The 24,075-nt window shown below is 39.5% G+C and overlaps 1 pseudogene; it reads left to right on the top strand.

Moving 5' to 3' along the window:
* Nucleotides 1-24,075, top strand: part of LOC113065530 (zinc finger protein castor homolog 1-like) — a 48,899-nt pseudogene that overhangs the window by 1,665 nt on the left and 23,159 nt on the right.

Genomic DNA, 24,075 nt, shown 5'->3' with positions numbered 1-24,075 from the left:
CATTTGCATGGAGCTCAGTGTGCAGCCAAGGATGCAATGTGCTGTTTCAGGCCTAGTGGAGGCCTGAAAAGTGAGGCAGAGAAAGAGAGAGAGAGGAAGGAAGTTTGTCTCTTTTCCACCCTCTTGTTGATCTGTTTCTATTGCTGATGGAATTGAGCCTTCAGTGAAAGGTGAGGTCACAATTGAATTTGGCTTGCGTTTCCGTGGTGATCTGGCAGTGGTTTCCGATGTCCCATTGGATTGGTTTGTTTGTTTGTGCGATGGGAGTCTGTGTGTGTGTGGGTTTCCGTGCATAAACACGGGCACGGGAGTTTTTACAGAGCAGATATTTCCCCTCTGTTTTCACTCTGAGCTAGGGGAGATTGATGACTGAATTGTTGAGTACATGTTAACAGTAACTGCTGATTTATTTTTGATACTTAGATTAAGTGAGGGTGCACCAACTAAGAGGGGAGGAAAAAGATATAGGCCTTTTAAGTTAATGCAGAAATAGAGCCTTTTTAAGTAATAATTGTGATTACTGTGCAGGGGGCAGGGAGGGATGTGCAGGCGTTCAGCCAGAGGAGAAAGGTGTATTTGAGCACGCTGTGAAGGAAAGGAATAACGTGGAATTGTTTATTGAATTTATAAGGACTTTAATTGGAAGTTCTTGGTTCTTTTTGAAGGCTTGGCATGGTACAAGTCTTAAGTGTTATCATTATGCTGAAACAAGTGTACAGTACCTTAATGCAGGTATCCCAATGACTTTACTACTAAAACAGCATTTTAATTATAAAATTCATTTATAAGTCTGTCTCTTGGGAAGGCTTCATGCTTCCTTCAGTGTGATATTCTTCCATCCGTCCATCTCAGCACATAGCTAAAATTTAGCTTTGAGGAAAAATGGTGTCTTGTGTGTTTTTTTTTTTTTTTTTTTTTTTATCTACCCTCTAGGCTGAGTGAAATGTTTCCCAAGTTTGCACAGGGATGACTTTATTTCTTAGCAGGGATTTAAACCTACTCAGTCCCCCCATAAATACAACCTTTCCCAGCAGCATGCCGGCCGTAACTCATTCTCTAACTCTTTCACTAACTTAACTCTTATTGCAGAGAGAGCCTTGTTTTTTCTAAGTTTCAGCTCGATCAGATCAGTCACGCCGAGAGCTGCCTATTTCAGATCTCTTGCTTGCCCTCATCAGAGCAATTTTTTCCAGCCATAGAGTTCTGACGATGGGAATATAAATGGAATTGTGATATCCTGCTTTGCTGATGGCACTTGTTGATGTCCAGACTTTTAAGAGCACTATAAAGCTGCTCATGTGGCAGGACCATTGTCAGTTTGGACAACCAAGAACAGTGTCCTGGGACGTAATAAATTGGAGTTTTGACCAATTTGGAACCAGTTTCATACATATATATTATATGTATTCTATTATATGTTTTTTTGTTTTCTTCAGATAAATGTATTTATTTATTTGTTTATTTATAATTGACCATTTTTTGGAGTATATGGTATAGTCTGTTCTAGTGACTTTCAATCAGGGTCGAGTCATACTGGGGGCCTCAGAAAACTTCCAGGAGGGACCTAAAAGTCTTAAAATGGTTTATATTTAGTTAGATTGACTTTGTAATTTAAATGCTTAAAATACCAGTACTGAGTAATCATAACAGCTGAGACAGAAGGGCAAAGGAGGGCTTTGGAGTACAAAAGTTACTCATTGGGCCAGTGGAAGATTGCACCCATATTTTAACATTTTGTCCTAGAAATCACTTTTTGTGATAACCCTACTTTTTGTTAAGATCTGTTGTCAGAAACTTTCTAGCTACAGCAAAGCTTCATTAATCTATGATATTAAATAGTGTCTGAAGGATCAAACATTACAGTGACTTTAGAGTAGCATCATGCAAAACATCTGAAAGCTTGTGGAATTAGTGGGAATTGTATTGGAGAGAGTGTTGTGTAAAGTCGGGCGGGATAAATATGTGACTGCGGAGAGCGACTCGAGCTCAGTTCTGCTGTGGAGGAGACAGAATCTCTCTCATCGGCTGTGATCCGCCTGCTGCTACCTTCTGTTCTCCGCTGTTAGTCCCAGCGGCTGCTCTGAACTGACACACACAACTCCTCGATGGGCTTGAAGCCCTCTGATGTCCCACCCTCCCCTCCGTTCCACCTTGTTCTGGCGCTTTGCATTTTCTTATATTTGTATAAAAGCCCAACACCGAGCGAGATTACAGTCGTGCGGCGGTAGTTCCCTCTCTCTCCTTCTCTGTTCTTGCCGTCCTTCCAGTCCTCCGTTTGATCTCGCTATCATCTCCTCTCTCATCTCCTGTCTGTTCGACACCTGAGAGCCGATGCTTTAAGAGGACGACGTCTGGAAAAATGTACAGCGGCAGGCCATCGACTCTGATAAAGGCAGTAAACAAGATGAAAAACAAAAGCCCACAGCAATGGTTTGAATAAAAGAGCTACCTGTTACAGTGTCCATTAAGCATCATTCCTCGCAGTGGTAAGACAGCTGAAGTGCTCCACATGCCCAGTGTTAATATTACTTTGGTTGAAGAGAGTCCATAAGCTGATCAGTGGGGAGAGGCGCTCTGTACGCCTCAGGCAGTGCCAGGCCTTGTGTTTGGCTCCCGTTCAGAGGATTGATGTCTGGGAGTCAGTGGGGACTCCACTGCACCTTTATTACTCATCAGCTGGGTACCAAACTAATTTGATAAAGCGCCACTTAATACACCAAACACACACACAAACACATACTATAACCGTGCCTGGCTCACCATCAACTGTGTCAGGCCGCCCAGCAAAAGGCTGGGACATCATTCAAACATGGCATATTTTTTATTTTTATTATTATTATTTTTAATTAAGAAATTATATGAACTAAACTCGGACATCCAGTATCTTCCACAAGTTCTCCGCAACTCAATATGTCAGAGCATGCACTAACCACTAGACTACTTACTTTATAAATACAAATATATATATATATATATATATATATATATATATATATATATATATATATATATATATATATATATATACACACACACACACACACACACATACATTTGGTTCTTTACTGTACTTTACTAGAGAGAGAGAGATTTTACATAAATGCGTGTAGTTTAACTGTAAAATATTGTAAAATTGATAAATAATTACTATGAAATATTATTGAGTAAATGTAATATTTTTTGTAATTAAACATTATATTATAATTCCTTTACCTTATGTTTTAATAAAAATCTATTTTATATTGAATAGTTATTTATGTATAAATATACTGTTGTTTTATTATTAGTTTTATTAGTTTTTTTAAGCCAATTAAAAAAAAGTCACCTTATAATAAACAATGAAAAGTGTAAAGTGACACTTCCTGTTATACACTTCCTGTTATCGAACTTATAGAACTTCCTTTTATACATCACATTTAATGATCTTTTATATTTTTCTGTGTTTTATAATTTGTCATATTATAATGATATTATTATAATAATATAAATAAATTTTAGAAGTCCTTTGTTATGCATCAAATTTAATTCTCTTGTATATTTATTTAATATTTTGCCATCTAATAATATCAATAGAATAACACAATTATATAAATTATATTATAAGAATAATATAATATTTTATTGTATTACATTTAGATTGTCTTCATTCCATAAAATCTGAAACCATATTTTTTTGTATGAATTTCTGGCAAACACATGCCATAAAATTAATTAAGGATTTTATATATTTAGCTCCAACAAAGAAAATGTGTATTTCTGTTACAAAATGATTGATTTACATAGATGGAAGAAAGATAAGCATGGTAGATACTGTAGCAGAATGAGGCAGAGAAAGAGAAAAGGAGAGAGAGGAAGAGGTGGGTTTGGTAATTACTAACTCTGTGCCCAGGCAGCGGAGGACAGTGTGTGAGTGTGTGTAGGCCCTGGTGCTCCGATAATGAAGGGTTACTGTTGCAGATCTGACAGCGTTAATCTCCGCATCATCCTCGCCTGGTATTTACCCTGCTGGGGAAAGAGCGGCAAGCCCACCTGACAACACAGTTTACCCACAGCCAGACACCTCAGTTCACACACACCCCACACACACACACCAGGATCAGTTTCAGAGTCCTTATCGCAAAGACAAACCACAGCAGAAACCAAAAAGAAAAAACCAGAAGACATGGAGGGGGAAAACTTTTTCTTCACCTTTTTGTCAATCTTTCCCTTTCATCTTCTCTTCCTCCCATTTGAAGTTTATGAAGTACTGTTTAAGCATTACAGAGGTGCAGACAGAGGAATATGAATATGCATCGCACCATATGGTTGCACTTGCTCTGGGACTAGGTGTGTCCAGAAGGTAGAACCACATTAATGCATTATTCTCCCCTCGAATTATCAGGCTCCTATGCTGTAGCACATCATGGCCATGTGTGCAAGGGCCTTACTGGCTTTCAATAATGTGGTCATGCAACTGACCATCCTGGATGAGCGAAAGAGGAGAAAGACAGCTAGAGAGGGAGCCGTGCTGTTTTTTATTTTATTTTTTTTTATTCAAAAACCCTGACAGAGCCATGATTAAAAGTGATATTTCTGACACGTTAGGATGCGCACAGGAAGTAACCTTCTCCAAAGCCTTCATTATTAGATGCATGACAGACCTGAATATTTATAAAATATGCTTTAATAATTGATAACAGCAATCTGCTACGGTAATTCATCAGATTTGCACTTCAACAGAGTATCCGTTTTCATTTTAAAATAATAATAGGTCGAATGCTAATGCAGGTGAAATACAAAATTGCCACCCGTGTGTGGCTGAAGCTCTAAATGCATTTGTGCCATTTTTAGTGCACTGGAAAAACAATGGCGTGTTAATGATATTGCCCTCGCTGTTATCAATGTCTGTAATCATTTGTGCACCGCTCGTTTTGTTGTGCACTGAGCTGTTGTGCTGTTTACTTGTGCAGCTTCCGTTTGAGGGCACATCACAGCTCAAAAATCAGGAAACCAGCCTGTTTTAGTGTAGAATATACAAGCTGATGTGGTTTTATCAAAAGCATATTCTTTGTTTGAGTCAGTATGCAATACTTCCTCTTGTGTTCTTTGACCAAAATAGCGCACACGCACACACACACACACACACACACACACTCACCTTTTGTAAAGCTTCTTTCCACTCTTGATGATTTCAAAAAGAGCAGCCACAGCTTTTTTTTTTTTTTTTCAAAAGTGAATCTTTTTTTTTCTCACAGGTATGAAATGTTTTCACTTTCAAACTTGAACTTGTGTGTTCTTGGAAAAAAAAATGCAAAATGCATTTGCCATCTTTGAGAATGACTCCTGTATTTATAGCTGTGTAAAATCATGCACAGCCTTGAAATAACCAGTGACACTAACAGTCAGAAGTTTGCATGTTACATATTTAAAGTGTACAAAGTCCAGTACACATGGAATAGCCATAAATTATTTTGGCAGTCTAATGTTTCAAATAAATATAAATAAGTAAAATATTAACTAAAAGTACCGTTTTGCAAAGGATTTTATAAGTAGTGACTATTTGTTTTTGTCTACTGGTTTTTCTATTATTTTTATAGTGTGAAACATTTTACAGGTAATGAACATTTATTACGCTGTGCATATTCATTGCATGTAGTAGATCTGAGTGTCTTATTACAGTTACAGTAAGTGCTTTGTTCATATTGTTTGTGTTTTTAACCGACACATATAGCGCGTCATGACACTCAGATGATTCAAATGCTTCAGTCTTGTCAACTGACCGCATTTGACTGTAACAAAGCCTAGATTAAAAGAGTTCAGGTTTGTTTTAAAGAGGTATTGTTGCAGAAGGGAACTTGGAGAACTAAAAGAGTCTAAACCTGAGAAGTCCAGGGGACAACTGCAAAATGTTCCTCTGTGCATAAAATGTAAAAAAAAAAAAGTCAAGAGTCTATGAAGCAGAGCAAATGTTTTAATGGTGGCCATGGATCGAAGCTGTCAGCAAGGCTTCCTGTCTGGAAATGTCGTTTTTTTTTTTTTTCTTAACGTCACCTCCTTTTCTCGTTTCTGAAGGAGATGTGTAACACGAACTATAGTGTGTGATAAAATGCAAGCAAGATTTGAGAAAATCACACAAAAATATTCAGTGAGCTACAGTATCTGAAAAACTAATGTAAAAGTGTAAAATAGAAATCAGTTAACCTACAAGCAGAAATGTGTGTGTATATATATATATATATATATATATATATATATATATATATACATAAATATATATATACTGTATATATATATATATGTATATATATATGTATATATAGATAGATAGATAGATAGATATGAACATAAACATTATTTTTATTTTTTTTAACAGCAAGAGTCTTAAAGCCTGTCAAAGTTAAAGAAGTGTTAAAAATCATATCCCTTTAATGAAATTCATATGCTGGTGAGACGGGGCATTTCCAAACATCTAAACAGGTTGCTTTTTAGGTTTCACACTGAGGTTATCTGAAAGTTCCCTCCTTGATTGACGTTATCTGGCTTGACAGCGTTTCATATCAAGGTTAACCTGGCGTTCGAAGGCCCGAGAGGGAAAGAAGCAGAGGAAAGCAGAAGAAAAAGTCAGACGTTGTCCGGGTCCTGCTCCTCTCTGCCACTCTTTCTCTCTCTCTCTCTCTCTCTCTCTCTCACACGGCAGGTGGAGGTTTCTGCACTCTTAATTGATAACTAATCGAGCGGCGTGTGCTGTGTTTCCCCCAGAGGACGGCTCTAATGGTGGCTTGGCTTACTCAGCAGCACAGCTCCGGAACCACTAAATTAAATATATCCCCACAGATAATGACTCTGAGTGACAGACTCCGGTCTGGGTGGCTCCAGCGGCCACCAACCTCTCGTTGTGCCCCTGCACTGGAGAAACTAAAGTAGCCCACCCTCTTCTGTGTTTGCTCGCCTAACCAATGCCTCACGCTAACCACAGCTCCTCGTGACAAAAATACATCTCAAGCAGTTAATCTGAGCAGATATCAGCTCAAGTGCCCTTCAGTGGCACAGCGAGCCTCTCCTCAGAACCATGATTCCTGTCCAGTTCTTGCCTGGGCTTACTTCTATCAAACTTCCTCCCCATGGGTGATGAGACCATCATGTATTATCTTTGTATTATTATGTTACAATAGGCCTTCTAGAGCCATTTTAAAGAGTTAAAATCTTACTGACCACAAACTTTTGTAGGGTGTATTTTGTAGTTTTTTTTTTGTTTTTTGTCCGCTGTACAATATGGGTCCAGTGACTTTTAAATTAAAGAAAGAAGAAAGTCAGCCTTACATGTTTGAAACACTGTGCTGAGTAAATTATGACAGGATTTTCATTTGTGAATGAATCAGGGCCATTCTTCAGAAAACACTGTGCCAGCTGTGAGACAGACTTCCTTTGCAAGTGCAATCAGGGCACGTGCAGAGCCGTTCGGATCACCTCAGACTTAACTTTTCCCTATCCCAGCCCTTCTAACCTCAGGGGACGTCTAACATGCTTTGTCTTATAATTAGTCTTCAGGGATGTATTTGTTCTCAGAATTGAAGGGTAACTGTGCTGCTTAAACAAAAAATTTCCTTTTCCGTCTGTGTCAAAATATGCATCTGCCATTTTCTGTCCATTGTCCTCAGCTGCAAGTGTGTGCGTGCCTTTTTTTCTCCATGGCTTGTTTGTTTTTGTTACCTGCAACGGGATGTAACTGAATTATTGTATGTGGCAGAAGGTTCCAGTCTGGCAGAGAGAGAAAAATGAGAGGGAGAAGTCAAATTAGGTCCTTCAAGGTCAGTTCAAAGACAGCGTGCAACATGCTAGGTCACATTCCAGACTAAAAGCAATAAGTGCTTTATTGATGAAAAAATAAAAATAAATTCATCGCAAGCGAGCAGATGTGCAACAGACTGATTAATATTACAACAGATTTGAGTGAGTGTGTGTGTGTACTTCTGCATTCATATTTTGCTTCTCCAACAAACAAAAAAACAAACAAACAAAAAATTCAAGAGCATAATTGTTTTGTCCGGATGTGTATCTCCCACTAAAAATTGATCCCTGCATGGGAATCTGAAAAATCCATTAGAGTCCATCAGAAAAAAAAAAAGAAGGACAGAATGATAGAGTGTGTATGAGCAGTTTATAAAACCCATCATAGTTTTGCCATTAATGCACACGGCAGCTGACTTTTTTTTGGCACAACTTCTTAGTGCAACAACTTGTTTTTAAACATCAGAAAATCCTGAAGTGTCATATTACAAGACTAAGACCAAAAGCAAAACTATTAAAATAAGTATCATAGAGATACTTACTACACACCTAGTCCCAGGAATTCTTTTAACCTTGTGCATTTTTTATTTGTTTTTTCATATTTGCCCTCATTTACAGTACATTGGAAACCAGGTAAACCTGCCCTGTGAGCACCGATCCTCCCCTCTCATACTATGATACCAAACTAACCTGTTTCAAAGCTCAAATAACCATCTTTTACCTTCTAATTCTCTTTCTTTCACCTCCTTTTTCTTTATGCTTCACCTCAGCCTCTAATTCCATTTTTTCCCACTTTAAGCGGCGGTTGGGAATGGCATTGTTTTTAATCATCAGAACCCAGAAATTATTATTATCGCCTCTGACGTCGCAATTAAAACTTCAGGTCAGAGGCACAACGAGCGGTGATCAGCAGCGAAGCTGAGAAGTTTTAATTAGACGATCAGAACCATTAATGCACAAAAAAAAGGTGTGCGCTGGGAAATTAACGTGAACGTCTTAATCAGGGTTACCGACTCCGAAGAGGAGTCAAGTGAATAGAGAGCAAAAAACAAATCATTTCCGCACCACTGGGACAAAACTCAATTAAATATGCATGCAGAAAATGGAAATTCGGAGCATCACACAGACCGTTGGAAAAAATACGGCAAAATCCGTAGACGTGGGCCGCAAACCTGCTTATTGTTATCCTTGTGAAATAAAATCAAAAGAGAGGCCAGATGCTGTGGAAAGAGGGTGTGTGGAGAACCGGTCCGATACTGACTTTTCTGCTCCCCTTCCCCCGGAGCGATGGGAGAAACAAACTACTTCCTGCAAGCTGTAAATTAGCAAAATAGAGGGAATTATTTCAGCGTGTGTGTGTGTGTGTGTGTGTGTGTGTGTGTGTGTGTGTGTGTGTGTGTTTGTGTGTGTGTGTGTGTCCGAGTTTTTGTAGATATATGGGAATACCTAGGAATCTGCCTCTCCGAGGGCCACATCTTGTTACAGTTGCTGCAAATAATGAGAAAATGCATAGTAAATATGCAAAATAAAGCACTAAGGAAAGGGCAGGAACAGGTAACTGTTCTCATTTCTTGGTTTATTTGACATTTACTTTATTAAGTTTGCATTTGCAGAAGCCCCTGACAGTCAGCGGTCTTAGATCCTACACCTGGGAAAAAAACAAAAAAAGACAAGTTAATTTATACACGTTCCAGGTCAGTTCATCTGTCAAAAGGATTATAATATCAGAATAAAGCTTTTAAAAGTCAGGACAGAAAGAAACTGCTCTGACAGGAAGATATTTCAATAATGAGGAATGATCCAACGCTGTCCAGGCCTGTTGCATTAATGAATGCTCGGTATTATTAGGGTTTTGTCCTTGCATTAGTCGACGTATTTTGAAAGTCTGCATGAAATCAGACAGGGCAGATCAGAGTGTTAGATCACTGCTAAGTCGAGGGATTCAGGTTTAGCAAAGTAAACAGAATTTGTTTCTAGAACAATCGCAGCAGTGGATGCCAGGTGAGAAGGAGAAAGTCAAATCCCAGCTTTAGCGTGCATACTCTTCCTGTCAGAATGAGAGAGAGAGAGAGAGAGACGAAGAGGGAAGAACAAGACACGCCAATCTAAGCAGTCATTAACCGCTACTTCCTCACTCTGGTGGGCTGATTGCAGTCAGCACACATTTGTACAAATAGTGCGCTTCCAACGGCATTATTAGGATTTGAAACACCACTTGATTGGGCATGATATCATTCCGGTGCATAAACAGAAGCTGCGCATTAAACGAGACACGCAGGGCCCAGAGAGCCACGTTGAAGGCAGCTTCTCTGTCATCCCCGGCGTCCTCCGCCTCACGGTTCTGAAAAGAAACAGGGCTTGCGGGGCCTTTGATGTGCAACTAGATAAAAAGAAGATACTCTCTCACTCTTATTGTCAAATGTGTTTAGAATAGTTTCTTGACTTTTTTTTCGCAAAGGTTTTCTCCTTATACAGTAAAAGCATTGCGGCAATTCCAGCTCTGCACTATTTCCAGTAAAAAATATTGTCAGCATTAGAATAAACAGGACCTCTTAAAGAAAACAAGCTTTTGCTGTGATCATCACCACCGTTTGTTTATTATTCAGCGCTGACAGGCGTCTTCAAGGGCCTGAAATAATAGTGTTTCGCTGAAACGCGTTTGGACGAATCAAATCATTGAGGTTTGCTGTTTGTTGCACCTATTTTTCTTAACATGAGTGCCTGTCTCTAGAGTGGCGGGAGGGATCCCAGAGGAGAGGCTGTTCTTTTATCTGCATCCCTACTGATTTTATCACACTGCATGCTATCATGAACACAAACGACTTGAAGTAAACAGCGGTGTTACCATAGCAATCTCCATTGTTGGTCAGAACCGAGGCATATCTATTGCCGGCCATGTATTTAATGTAACAGCTACTAACTGGTTTTACCATGGTCTTTTTTGAGCTCCAGAGTGTCTCATTAGTGCCCTGATCCTCTCTCATTTAAAACCTCAGACAAAGTTGTCTTTCAAGTGCACAGCCTTATTTTTTGTAAAATTGCTAAATTAGTTTTTTTTTCCACAACATTTATTATAATAGTTATGTTTTATTAAATATTATATACATTAATATTTAATATACGTACATGAATATGATTCAGTTTATAAATAATCATTTTCTTATAGAATTTTTCCTGTTAGAGTTTTCTTTTGATTACTTTTATTTTACTATATATATATATATATATATATATATATATATATATATATATATATATATACTGTATATTATATATATATATATATATATATATATATATATATATATATATATATATATATATATATATATATATATATATATATATATATATATATATATATATATACTGTATATTATATATATATATATATATATATATATATATATATATATAATTGAACTGAATTGTTTGCATTATTTACAGTTCATTATAAAATTACCGGCCACTGACAAGCATTTACTCAAGAAAGCTATTTGCCACTTGGCGAGTGCTAATTTAAGACAATGTGGGTGTTGACCATGGGTGTTTTGATTATTTTAAAAAAAAGGCCCATAAATTGTGGGTAATGGAACGAGATCGCTTCTCAGGGGTCATTTCCTACAAGGAAAAGCGAGATTGCAATGCAAAGGAAATCAGTAGTTAAAGAGTGAAATACTGAGCAGGGTAAACAGTAAATGACCTTTACTGTTACGCCCAAGTGACCTCAATCTTCCTTTGGAGGTATTCTGAAAAAGTACTTCAGGATTTATGTTTCCACTTCCTAATAGTTTTTGCAGCTGATATTTTTTTTCTTCCTTTTTGGGGTTCAAAATTGCTGTCCTCAACTGGATGACCTCTTCAACACAGGCCTTGCAATTGTCTAAGGTAAAAATGAGCACATCTGAGGCATTTAGATGCATGTGGTGCAGTGTGGAGCGTGCATAATTCCTCAGCTCATTGTTTCAGAGAGGAAGTGTTAAGTGTAAATACAGTAACTGAGAAAGCATGTGCCGGGGGCCACAGGGTGCACGGCACATCTAGTAAGTAACAGGCTAACCTTGAGTCCCTTCAGTGTGCAAAATAAATTAATTAATTAAATACATAGATTTAAATTTTACACACACACCTCAAAAAAATTATATATTGTCTTGTTAAAGCATCCATTTGAAAAAAAAAAACAGCTTTTGTATTGACAACTTCATGAGACGGTTAGAAATAGCTCATTTCAACACAGCGTCTAACTACCAGCGAAAGCGTTCCACAGACCGTTATACGTCCCGCAGGTTTCTCATTCTTTATTTACTGCATGATAAACAATTAACGTTACGAGCGGGCTCGATTTTAAGCCTGGAAAACCTATTAAAAGTGAACTTTGCTAAATCTTTGCATCAGATTCATGGCAATAGGGTGACTTAGCAGTGAGAGAATTCTGCCCTTAAAAAGGCATCTCTGGATATGGACGGTCTCAGAACAGCTGCGGGGGGGTGAGAGGTGTGGGGGGTTGACACAGGGATAGATATTATAGATAGCACATTGGGGTGAAATAGCAAATGACCAGGCCCATGCGGAATATTAGCATGCAGATTTCTGTAGTATTACTGGAATGTTGAACCGTGGAAATCCATGCTGCTCTAAACTGGAAATGCATTCGGTGTAATATGGAGCGAGTCTATTGCGAAACCCATGTGTCAATGCTCTAGTACACTCTCACCTTTCTATTCAAGGGGGATGCACAGGAAGTGTGTATGTCTGACTGGTGTTTGACTCTCAAACCACTGTTTTGATCTCTAAAATGTCTATTGAAATGAGAATAGCTGTTAATGTGGTAAGAAACCTGTCAGTTTGGGGTCTTCTGCACTGTATGAGCAGGTTTAGGGGGCTGATGATGAATTTGCGTGACAGTTAGAGACATGAGCAGGCTGAGTAGAGAGAGGTGATGTGAGGTCATGGGATGGCAGCTACTTTTTCTCTGTGTGTTTGTCTCTTTTATGCGTTCTGTCTCTTTCTTTCGTCTTCCAGATGTACTTTCTCTGGTTTCTTATACAGTAGTCTTCAGCGCTCTAGTCCCTGCGCTGTCAGTGTTAAGGCTGATATTGGCAGGACGCTAGGCCTCTTTAGTCATGTTCAGAATTAAATCACACTGTAATGGTGACTTGACACACTGTTTGGGGTCTGATTGCGATCTAGTTTTTCTTCTCGGTGTGTAGAAAGAGATATTTCTCTCGTTCCCTATCTCACCTTCTCTCATAAAGTAGGTGTGAATTACATCTGCAATTTACAGAAATGCATGTGACTTTTTCTTTATAATTATCTATTGTTGTGAAAAAGGAGTGTCAGTGTGTATCTAGGAGTAACAGCAAACACAAACTTAGTTAAAATGCACTTAGTTAAACAGGTTTGTGGTTTTTAGAGAGCTGCATTGTGGTAAGCTTGAAGCATGGAAGGGTGGTGCAACCATTATCAAGTCTTTAACTGTTAACATCTTTCATAAATCTTGTTTTCAACCGCTAAAATGTTCTTTCTTCTTCTTTTTTTTTCTGTCAACAGCTGAGAGGAGTTTATGCACTGAAAAGACCTCAGGAAAATCCACAATGGCCGCCAAAAGGAAAGGTGGCCTAAAACTGAATGCGATCTGTGCCAAGCTTAGCAAGCAGGTGGTGTACGACGGCAGTTCCCAGAATGCCGAGGGAGACTCAGATCTAGTGGACAACAGTGAGCGGGGCAGCTTGCAAAACGATGAGGGTGACAGACCTGAAAGTGTCTTCTCAGAGGTCCTGACCCTGGGCACGAGCCTTGAAGAGGACCAGAAACGGCGCGAAGCCATTGAGAAATGGGTGAATGGCGAGTACGCTGATGATCCGCAGTCCTTAGGAGGGGGCGAGCACAGGGGACTCAAACCTAACAATGGAGAAGATGGTCCCCCTGAAGGGGTGTACATGGTTCAGCCTAAAGGCTGCAGCGATGACGAAGACAACACAGAAGAAGTCGAGACCATGCCCAGCTCCCACGAGGGCAGTTATCATGAGGACAGAGACTCAGAGGACAGCCCGCACAAGGACGACAGCTACCAGCCCACCACTGAAACCCCCCCTCGCCAAGCCCCCTTCACCTCAACAGGTATCACCTCTTTCTTTTAGTATGATGTCATGAGTATTCATAGGTATTTATAAGTTACATTTGCACTCACAGTTTTGTTTGTGTACAATATCAGCATTTTGACAGCATCTCAATTAGATAGATACACAAATACACAATAAAACCATGAATTTATTATTCTATGAATCTTGTTGATATGAAAAAAGCATTTACATTTTCGATGCTGTCAGTATGTTGATTTTGTGCATTTCAGAGTCTAAAAGACATGCAGATCTACACTTGACATACAGTGCAAGTTTCTGCGAATACTATTAAGATGACAGTATTTTTCTCTGTTCTCTGTCTCAAAACAGAGTGTGCATGAGCAAGATAAAATCTCTCTTCAAAGACTTCCCAGCTCAGTTTTCACAGGTCTTATTTTACCTGTGTGCTTTGCAAGCAGAATTACAGTGACACTTCGACAGGGTCACAGCGACACAAGTGCAGTTCCTGGAAAGAGAAATCTATAGTTATACCATGAAAGAGTAACTGTTGCCATCCGGAAACACATAGAAACAATCTGCATTGGGAAAAACTGAAAGTAATAGAAGAAATTAATTGCAGAAGAGGCTTATAAAGACTGGAGCGTATGTGTGTAGCAGCCGAGGGGCCAAGAGTGTTGGCAGGCCGGCTAAGCTTCATATTACACCCAGGATTACACTCTGACTCTTTGATTTTCTATAAGCTCACAAAACGTAGCTACCACAGACCCAATTACATAGTAGACCCACTCTGCCAAGACTCCAGGTCTCTATCAGTTCAGGAGATGAAATCCTGGAGATTCAGAAAAAGTCTTGAGTAAAGCAAAAGCCTTACAAGTGGCCCTTTAATCAGTATGGAAAGAAACAAAGACAGCATTTACATCTGTATTTGTAATACAAACATCTAGACAACATGAGGCACGCATTTCCATACTTCACAAAATGAGAACAAGCTAGAAAAATCTACAGAAACTGACACAATCTCTCAACAAAGGTCCAGCAAGACAGAAACTATGCTAGATAACATCAGGAGATGAGAGATATCACTTAGTTTAAATGACGTTTCTTTTCAAAGATAGCTACCGAAATCAGGTGAAGCTGGTGCTTTTTTGTTAAATGCTTTCTTCTTTCAGTTTTTCTTCTGCTTTAAGTTTTTTTTTTTTTCACATTCTTACAGTTGAAACACCTATATGTTTGTGGCCTCTATCACAGAAGCGGGGCCAAGAGCTTCTCAGAAAATCAAGCATTTTCCGGCAAACACGAGTGCTTTGTGGTTTTAATCAGTCATTTTGTGTTTATTTCATGGTCATAAAGAAAGCTGTCTGTAAATATGTGTTTGTGTTGTACACCTTTTTCTTTCATTGGGCCCTGGCTGCTTCTGCATCTCAAAATGAAGAAAAAGCGTTTGAAGACTGCAGCGAGCAGACATTAGTCACCACTCTTGTCTTGAGTTGTTTTTCCCTCCTCTCTCTCTTTGTTGATTGTAACTAGGGCATCTATACTGCCATGTTACTGAGCGGCTCACAATTAAAATATTTTTGCTTCCCTCGTGCGGCTGTCTTTCAAAGGCTGATGCGGAGCGCACATAATTATGCATATAAACATAGTGGCTTAATTATCTCTCACAACATCAGTGACAATGTAATTAACAGACATCGCAAGATCAATGAGAGAAACTGCGACCTTCAAAACATTTAACTCCTCACATCAGGGGACTGAGCAGAATCCCTATCAGCATAAAATCACAGAATACCTTTCCCATAGCAGTCGGATGAAACCAGGCTAGGCAATAGATCATGTTAAAATATCAAATATTATACATTTTCTTATGATTTTCTGAAATTTTGTGAAAATATGATTTATGAAATATGATTTTCTTCATATTTAGCCTTTATGAACAAGACATTTATGCATTTAGCAGAAACTTTTATCCTTTCAGGTTATACATTTTTTATATGAAATTTTTTACCAGTATATGTGTTCCTTGGGAATCGAACCCACAACCTTTTGCACTGCTAACGCAAAACTTGACCACTGAGCCACTGGAACACAACACATAGAGCTGAAGTGAAACAGACCAGCCAAAGATGTTTGTTACAACTCAAAATCTAAAAAAGAGTTGTGAATTTAGCCGTATTAGCTAACCAGCTAGCTGGATTAAGCTACCTTAAATTTTGCTAATTAGTGGAAGCTTTGAGTGGTTCTCGATATCACAGCAAATTTGCCATGAAATTAAGAGAAATGTGGAGGGGTGTTTTTGAGTCAAGTTTAAAACTGAACAAGTTTATTTAAAAAGCAGTCTCAGAAATGTCTGTTTGAGAGGACAGCTTTGACAGTTTGTCAGTGGACCCTTGATAAGTCCCTATATATAGATCCTTACATGTATGTCCTTATCACCCCCTCTGGAGTGCATGAAGACAGGATCAGCCTGCTTATGATGGCCATGTTTGGTCAGCAGAAAGGAGATATAATGCCCATTTGTTATCACACCACGGAAGGGAAATGTACCTTAATTGCCTCAAACGTAGACAAGTGCTTTGTCACAGGCTGGAATTTGCCATTATGAAGTGGTGAGATTAGGAGCACTTCTTTTTGTACTCTCCAGTGACATGAGGAAGAGAGAGAGAGAGTGCTGGGAGTTCAGCCAGGCAAATCCTACCTTTCCCCCAAAGCCATGGCTTTCCGACCACATGCACATGACATCACTTGGAGCGTGTGAGATAAGGATGAGGAGAGAAAACTCATTTACATGCTGTTTTTAAAAGGTTATCTCCTCTTAGGTCCTGGCATAATGTGTGCAGTTTAAGTCCGATCGTTCTCCTGACACTGATAGTCTATTAAACAGATACAGAGCTTCCCACTGGCATGCTAGACTTCTCGCCCTGTCTTCTGTTACCACCTGCTACTACTGTATGTAGTACAACCGGCATTTCTTCTAATACCAACAGAATAATCTTAAAGAGATGGTTCACTCAAATGGAAAACTGTTCATTTCCAAATTGGCATCTGTGTAATCACCTTTATGTTTATTTCATCGTTTATTTTCTTTGTCCATGGAACAGAAAATAAATCTTCTAAATAGCTTTGTTTGCATTCCACAGAAAAAGAAAAATCATGTAGGTTTGGAACAGCAAGAGCGGATCAATTATATCGTAACATATTATATCATACCATACTTTTGATGCTACTAATACTGCTAAAGATAAACTGATAACACTCAGAGAGGGGAATTTCTTTCAGAAAACGAAGGGAGTTTCCCAACTGTTTGAAAAAAGGTACAGATGGAATATGTCCAATTACCCAAAGCAGTTGTATGAGAGTGTATGTGATCGCTGCCCTTGGAAAATCTTCAGGGACAGAGATTAAAGAGCCGGTCCTGACTTTAAAGCGGTGTAAAATCACATGATATGACAAAACCCCTTTAAGCAGTCATGACCTATACAAAAATACAGTCACTGGATGCCAAATTTATGACTGAAGCCTTTCTCTGCCAAACTGAAGTTCTGGAGATGCATACAGTAATGCTAAATTTCCGTCAGTAAGTAATAATAGCTCATTATTTTTTATAGTTAGTGTTTTATTTGTGGCTGATTCAGCCGTGATTAAATAGAGGCTAATTAAAAATAAATGAGCATACTTTGTCAAAATGTAGTCAAAATAGCAGGCTTTTAAACGTTTTGACTTTTTAAAGCATTAGAGGCACAAATCTAATCTTTCAGTGCATTTTCTGGTCATTTTATATGTATATTACAAAAATGCACTTATTTACATTATAAATCTTTATTACATTACATCCTAATCTAATTAATTTTATTGCATTCTGTGCAAAGAGCCACACCAAGCACATGTCGTACTGCGAATGTATGTGTATTTGACCAATAAAACTTTAAAACTTTAAAAGCAGTACATAATTACCTTTCACACCTAGAGTCCTCATCAGTTCCTTTTTTTTTTGTACCCTATTTGGTGAGCATGTCAATAATACTCCATGGCAACACTGAATTGAGAAATCAAGTAGATGTGGAGACCTGGAGTGCCATGAAGCCCTAATCTTTGAGCATGAGATGAAATTATGTGCTCAAACAAAGTAGAAGCTGCTAAAATGATGCATGGCAAAGCATAGGGAGTTTCCTCTCAAACACCTGAAACATTTCTCTTCAATTTTTCATATCCTTTCGATCTCCCAGATCAGCTTTCATACTGATGTAGCATGGCTAGGACTAGCCCCAATGTAGCAATGGAAATTTGGCGATTATTTTACAAGCTGAGACGGAGATGTGTAAAGCACAGGCAAGAGACCGATTTAGCAATAACATAGAAATATGAGACCAAAGCTAAAATATTTTAGTATTAATTACCATTGCCATGGCTAATGTTACCTCTAACTGTCTCATTTGCCCAGCAATGAAAATGGCAATCAAATAAATGGAAAAAAGGTCTGGAGAAGGACAGGGGTCCTGGCAGGGTGGAGAGGGAGTTTATATGACACCTCTGTGAAGTTGTCATTTGGAGCCATGCTCTTTTACCAGGGTCGCTCTCCTGACAGACAAACTGAGACAGATTTTTTGCATTTATCTGCTGTGGTAAACACTATATCAGAGCCAAGAACTAAGTGCACTGGTGCCAGAGGGGTTTGTGTCCCTTTCTCACTCGCATGCACAAGAGCACAGACTCTGAAAGAGCAGTAATTTGGATTTTATAAGGGCTGGATAAGAAACGGGAAGATTTCGACCCAAATTGTCTCCTTTTGCCTGTCTGTCCGACTTCCCTCCAGAACTGTATGAAAGTTAATGGTTATGAATTTCACTATACTGCAATTAAACTATACCTTTACCTGTTTCTGACTGTCTTATTGGGCCTTGTTATTTTATTGTATATTGTTGTTGTTAGATAACAGTAGATAACTAAGTGCTCTTTTTTGTATTTCGTATAGGAGAGGGCTCCGCACTACACGATTACGCCGCTAACACAATGAATGAGTTCTTTCATATGTTCGGCTATGATGACCAGCAGGTTAGGGATGAACTGGCCAAGAAGATCAGCTTTGAAAAACTGAAAGCAGCTACCTCAGATCCCTCCTCCCTGAGCAGTGAGGAGGCCACCCGTCGAGCTCGCTTCTCCAAGTATCAGGAGTACATCCGCAAGCTGAAGGCCGGGGAGACCCTGCCCTGGCCTATGCACACAAAGCCCGAAGAGCTCAACTCCAAAATGGAGAAGAGCACTGCCCACGTCCAACCGGTCCTTACAGGGTCAGAGAGTCAGATATTTCCACCCGGAATGGACCACAAACAAAGCTCGCTCAACCCACCCCCAACCAACCTGTCACACATCCAGAACCTGGCGTCCCGTACATCCAAGTACGATTACTTCATCCAGAAGCTAAAGATGGGTGAGAGTCTCAAACAGCAGAATGGCAATTCCTACAAGCGGCCCTCCAAGTACGACTTGGAGAACGTCAAGTTCCTGCACCTCTTTAAGCCCGGAGAGGGCAACCCTGACATGGGAGGCGCCATCGCTTTTAAAACCGGCAAGGTTGGCAGGCCGTCAAAGTATGATATTCGTAATATCCAGAAGCTCATCCCCGGGAAGGTTGATCCTCCAGTGATGCCGAGCGTTCTCCCAGCTACGGCAGGAACCCCAGGAACCCCAATCATAAGTACGGCTGCTCCCGCTGGGGTCGTAGGACCTCCCGGATTGCCTGTAGACCAGGCTGGCCACCTTGGCTTTAACACTGACTACATGAAGTCCAACTTCTCCAAGACTGACTCCATCACTACTGGAACCGTCTCCTCAGTCAAGTAAGGCAATGTCTAAAAATTGTAATGAACTGTTCAAATAATATATTGACTGGAAAATACAGTGCTGGTGGAGTGGGGTATGTCATGTCAGAAGACCTCCGTTGGCCTGAAGTCAGATTACAATTTTGTAGGGCCTTTGTTGGTACTCTTTCAGAGGTTTTTGACCTTGTCAATGGTTCAGGTTAGCAAGAACCGAAAGGCAGTCCCTGGGCCATTCAGAAATGTGGCCATCTGCAAGCACACACACATACAGTGATTTGTTGTCAAAACCACCCTTACAGAGGCAGATTAACCCCAGGTCATCCCCTGCTGGAGCTGTTCACATTGTTAGTCCTGAGTTAGTGCTGCTGAACTAATGCTACCTTGTATACAAAATGCTTCACGCAGAGTATAATATGTTACATTATGAATTCCTCTCTTTAAGTGAGAGGATGCTAAGTCAAAGGTGGGATGCTAAGTCAAATGCTGCCACCAAACCCAATTCAATTAACTGGTAAATCAATTGAGAATTGTCCTAAAAGCCATAGTTATCCCTCATACAAGGGCCAATCAAACAAAATAAAATGAACGCAGCCATTTTCTGGCTTTCTGACACTCTGCACAAACCCTCATATTTGCATTTGTGCTCTCTCCAAAAACACACATAAATAATTTATGCATTCAAAAAAAAAAAAGTTCTCTCTGTGCTTTCATTGTTGGGGCCATGCATCAAAGCACGCATATATACCTCCCTGATTCATTCCCAAACCAAATTGCTACTCCATTGAAGAAAATGTATATTGATAGCCCAAACTTTGAAATGGCTCATAAGTAAATACTGCGCCAGTTTGTTTTTATTACTGATGGAATGCATACTATTAATCCTTTTTCTCTTTTTTTTTCTATGCTATGATAGGAACGGCCTTCCTCCCGAGAAACCTGTCACAGAGGAAGTCAACGTGTACCAGAAATATATTGCCCGGTATGCAAATCCTCACCCTTACAAAACTACACGACAACATTCTTTATTCGAGGACATATTTTACACTTTAATGAAGTAGGACATAGATTTGCAAAAATACACTTTCTGTGCAGACGATAAATTACGCTTAAGCATGCCAGGTTTATGGACTAAGGAAAATTAATTGAATTAAAGGCTGGAAAGGGAGTAATTTTTTCCCCTAGTGTCAGTTTCTCTGCCAGCGCTGAAGCCGAACTCCGTAAAATCTTGAGCAAACAGCATGAAATGTTTGTAAAAACATCAGACACATTAGACTGCCCAGCGTGTGCCTGTGTGTCATGACTGCACGGATAGTGGAGACTTTATTTTCTAATATCTGCACTTCAAATGAAGATACTGAATCAACTAAATGACAGACACTCGCGAATTCAGACAAAGCACGGAGATAGATGAAGCACACTCCAATATCGGCTTCTGTTTCCTTTTGTCGCACCAGTAAAAAGGTGATTATCATTTGTTTATTTATTCTGGCCTTAAAGAGAGAAAAAGGCGCGTTTCAAAAAGCAAAGTGGCTTTGGCGTTAATGATTACTCTCCCAAGCCGTAACATGAAGGCCACAAATCAAAGCCCTGGCACTAACAGACACACACACTTCCTTGTGCACACACAAAAACCCTCCTTGGACTGATTACATTTTGCAAGAAGATTTAATTAAGGAATTTTTAATGAGGCTTCTGCTGGCACTGCCAAGAACTGTTTTGATATTTGCACTGCATAATGCATAAAATTTGTCTAAACATCTCGGCAGTTGATGCGCGGGGAGGCAGGAGATAAGCCCAGATACAGTTTCAATTTCCGTGTTGGGAAAAAAAGAAAGGAAAGAGAGGAGGGGAAAAAAGAAAAATGAGGACTCATAAAAAGGGCAAATGCAGCCTGGTGTATTGGGGGGTTGTTGAAGGATTGGGGGGGGGGTGGAATCATCGACGCTAATGAGAGAACAGTCGTGTTAAAAAGCAGCTTTGTAAACTTGTCTACACCCACCTTCCCCCCACAAAATGGGAAAAGTTCTTTATCTCCTTGCGCTGCAGCGGTTTGATGTTTAAAGAGTTTCCCTGGTAGTGTTTAGTCACTGTTTTCCCTCCTAAATGCTTTTATGTACCCACCATTGCGCCAAACTTTGATCGGCGTGTCTCTGTTGTAACGGTAGATGTGCGGCAATCTCTGTATCGTGGAGATATTAATATTTAATCTGCCGCTGAATAGCAGCGTGGCCCATTAGCCCCCTGACGCGGCAAGTGGGAATTGTCCAGAGGTACAGTGATACAGCCGGGGTGGGCTGGGATCCCAGGGGGTTTCTGTGTACACAGGACCGGGAATGTTTGAGTGCGACGCAGAGGGGCTGCTAATGGTGGGTGAGTTTAACATGTGCATCTGTGCTGCCTGTGCTGTAATCCCTTTTAGAAAGGAATAGTTCACCCACAAATTAAAATACTGGCCCCAAAATACATCCCCCACATTTTAAAGAGTGCACTGGTCATTTTATTCATGCACTTAGTATAAATTTGGACTGGGGCTTTTAAGTTTATAAATAAATAAATACATACATACATATATACATAGAAAGGTCCATATGACTACTTTTTTTTTTATCTAAACATTTTAGTGTCATTCATTATTTAGTGTTACTCATGTATGGAGCTTGAACTCTTCAGTACTCATTGGCTTTAGCTGCATTGAAAAAAAAACACCAATCCATGCTTCAAAAAACATATTTTTGTGTTGCATGAAAGGAAAAATATCAAAGGGGTTTGCAAAGGACATGTAGGTGAGCAAGCGATCAGTTTTGAGTGAACTGATCTTTTAAGAAGCAAGCGAAACCACCTTAAGCGCTTGACACCTCCCCACTTCTTCAGAACACCACCCACGTTTAGCAGGTAGTGGATTCGCCATTCAATTAGCTTAATGAACTCAGCAAAGTGATTTGTAAAAGCAGTCTAGGGATAATCTAGGCAGTAGGGGGAAAAAAAAATTACTTCGCTTTTTCTCTACCTCAGCAGATGGTGCTCTTGGCAGCGGCGGTGCGAATGTTTATTTGTGTGTTTTGAGCTGTAATTGGAGGTTTTTAACAGTCATCATCGTCAGGGTTATAATCAGCCTGTAAACACTCCGGAAATCTGCCTCTTTAAAGCACAGCCAATCCGTGGAAGACCGGGCGAGTCAGTCGGCGAGAGTGAAGAGGAGGAAGCCGTGCGGAGACACACTCAAACCCTTCTATTAGGCCTAACCTTTCCCTGATTAAAGCATAGGCTGTTAACCTGGAGAGCCCAACGCTGATTTGGCAGGGCTTAAAGCACAAGCAAATGAGTGAATTATGTCAGGGGTTACAGTTTAATAAGAGTCTACCTACTGCCTTTGAAGGCCATGGAACTAATTTGGTGGAGATTGCTGTGGCTGGAGAGTGAATTGCAATTGTATGGTCTAGGAAGCGTAGGCCTGTTTTCTCTATGTGTTTATAGATCCTGGTAATGACTCTGAGCTCCGTGAAGATGACTCTGTCAGTGTTAGGGCATCTATCAACCGGAGATAAAAGGCTAAATTGCCCTTTCAAGATCAGCCCCCGCATTGTTAAAGGTTTCGTATATGGAATGGAAATATCAAAATGCTCCTCCGTTTCAGTAAATGCTGATTTTTTTTTTAAATTGATCGCTTTATCTCACTTGCTGTTTCTGAAATCATGTTTATCTTTGTGCTCAATATGACATTAATGTTTGCATGCAAAATGCTCAGCCAAAACACCTAACAATGACACAAATATGATATTTCTGTCTGATTGTAGGTTCTCTGGGAGCCAGCACTGTGGCCATGTGCACTGTGCTTACCAGTACAGGGAGCATTATCACTGCATGGACCCTGAATGTAACTATCAGGTGAGAACGACAGCCACAAGCATGGTTCTAAATGAATGCACACCATGTGCTTAATGCAAATAAAATCACCAGTAACTAACTTACTTTGCCCACCATTAGCCAGTTGCAAAACATTATAATATATATATAAAATTTATTTATTTATTTTTTTATTTTTTTATTATTATTATTTTTTTATCGATTGATTGGGATTTTAACTTGCATCGAACTGCACAAATCAGATTTACATTTATTTAGAAATAAAACAAAAAATAAAAGTGATAATTCCCCGGTTTATGTATTTTTTTCTTCTTCGTTTTCTCCTTTTTGATGATAAATGAGACTGTCAGTCGGTAATTTTTGTAATTCGACTTTCATGGTTCAACGCACCTAAACATTCATCCCTCACTGCTTAACATCCAAGTTTCTGTAAGGACAACCGCGTAATGCCTAAGGTGTCACAACACCAGTTTAAAGCTCAACTTCACCCTTTCCATATCACTTCCTGACAGGAGAGAAAGATAACTGTTAGAGGAAATTATTGA

This window comes from Carassius auratus, chromosome 48 (genome assembly GCF_003368295.1).
Source record: "Carassius auratus strain Wakin chromosome 48, ASM336829v1, whole genome shotgun sequence".
Classification (NCBI taxonomy): Eukaryota; Metazoa; Chordata; class Actinopteri; order Cypriniformes; family Cyprinidae; genus Carassius; species Carassius auratus.
The sequence above is the reverse complement of the archived record's forward strand: the minus strand, read 5'-3'. Positions and strand labels throughout refer to the sequence as shown.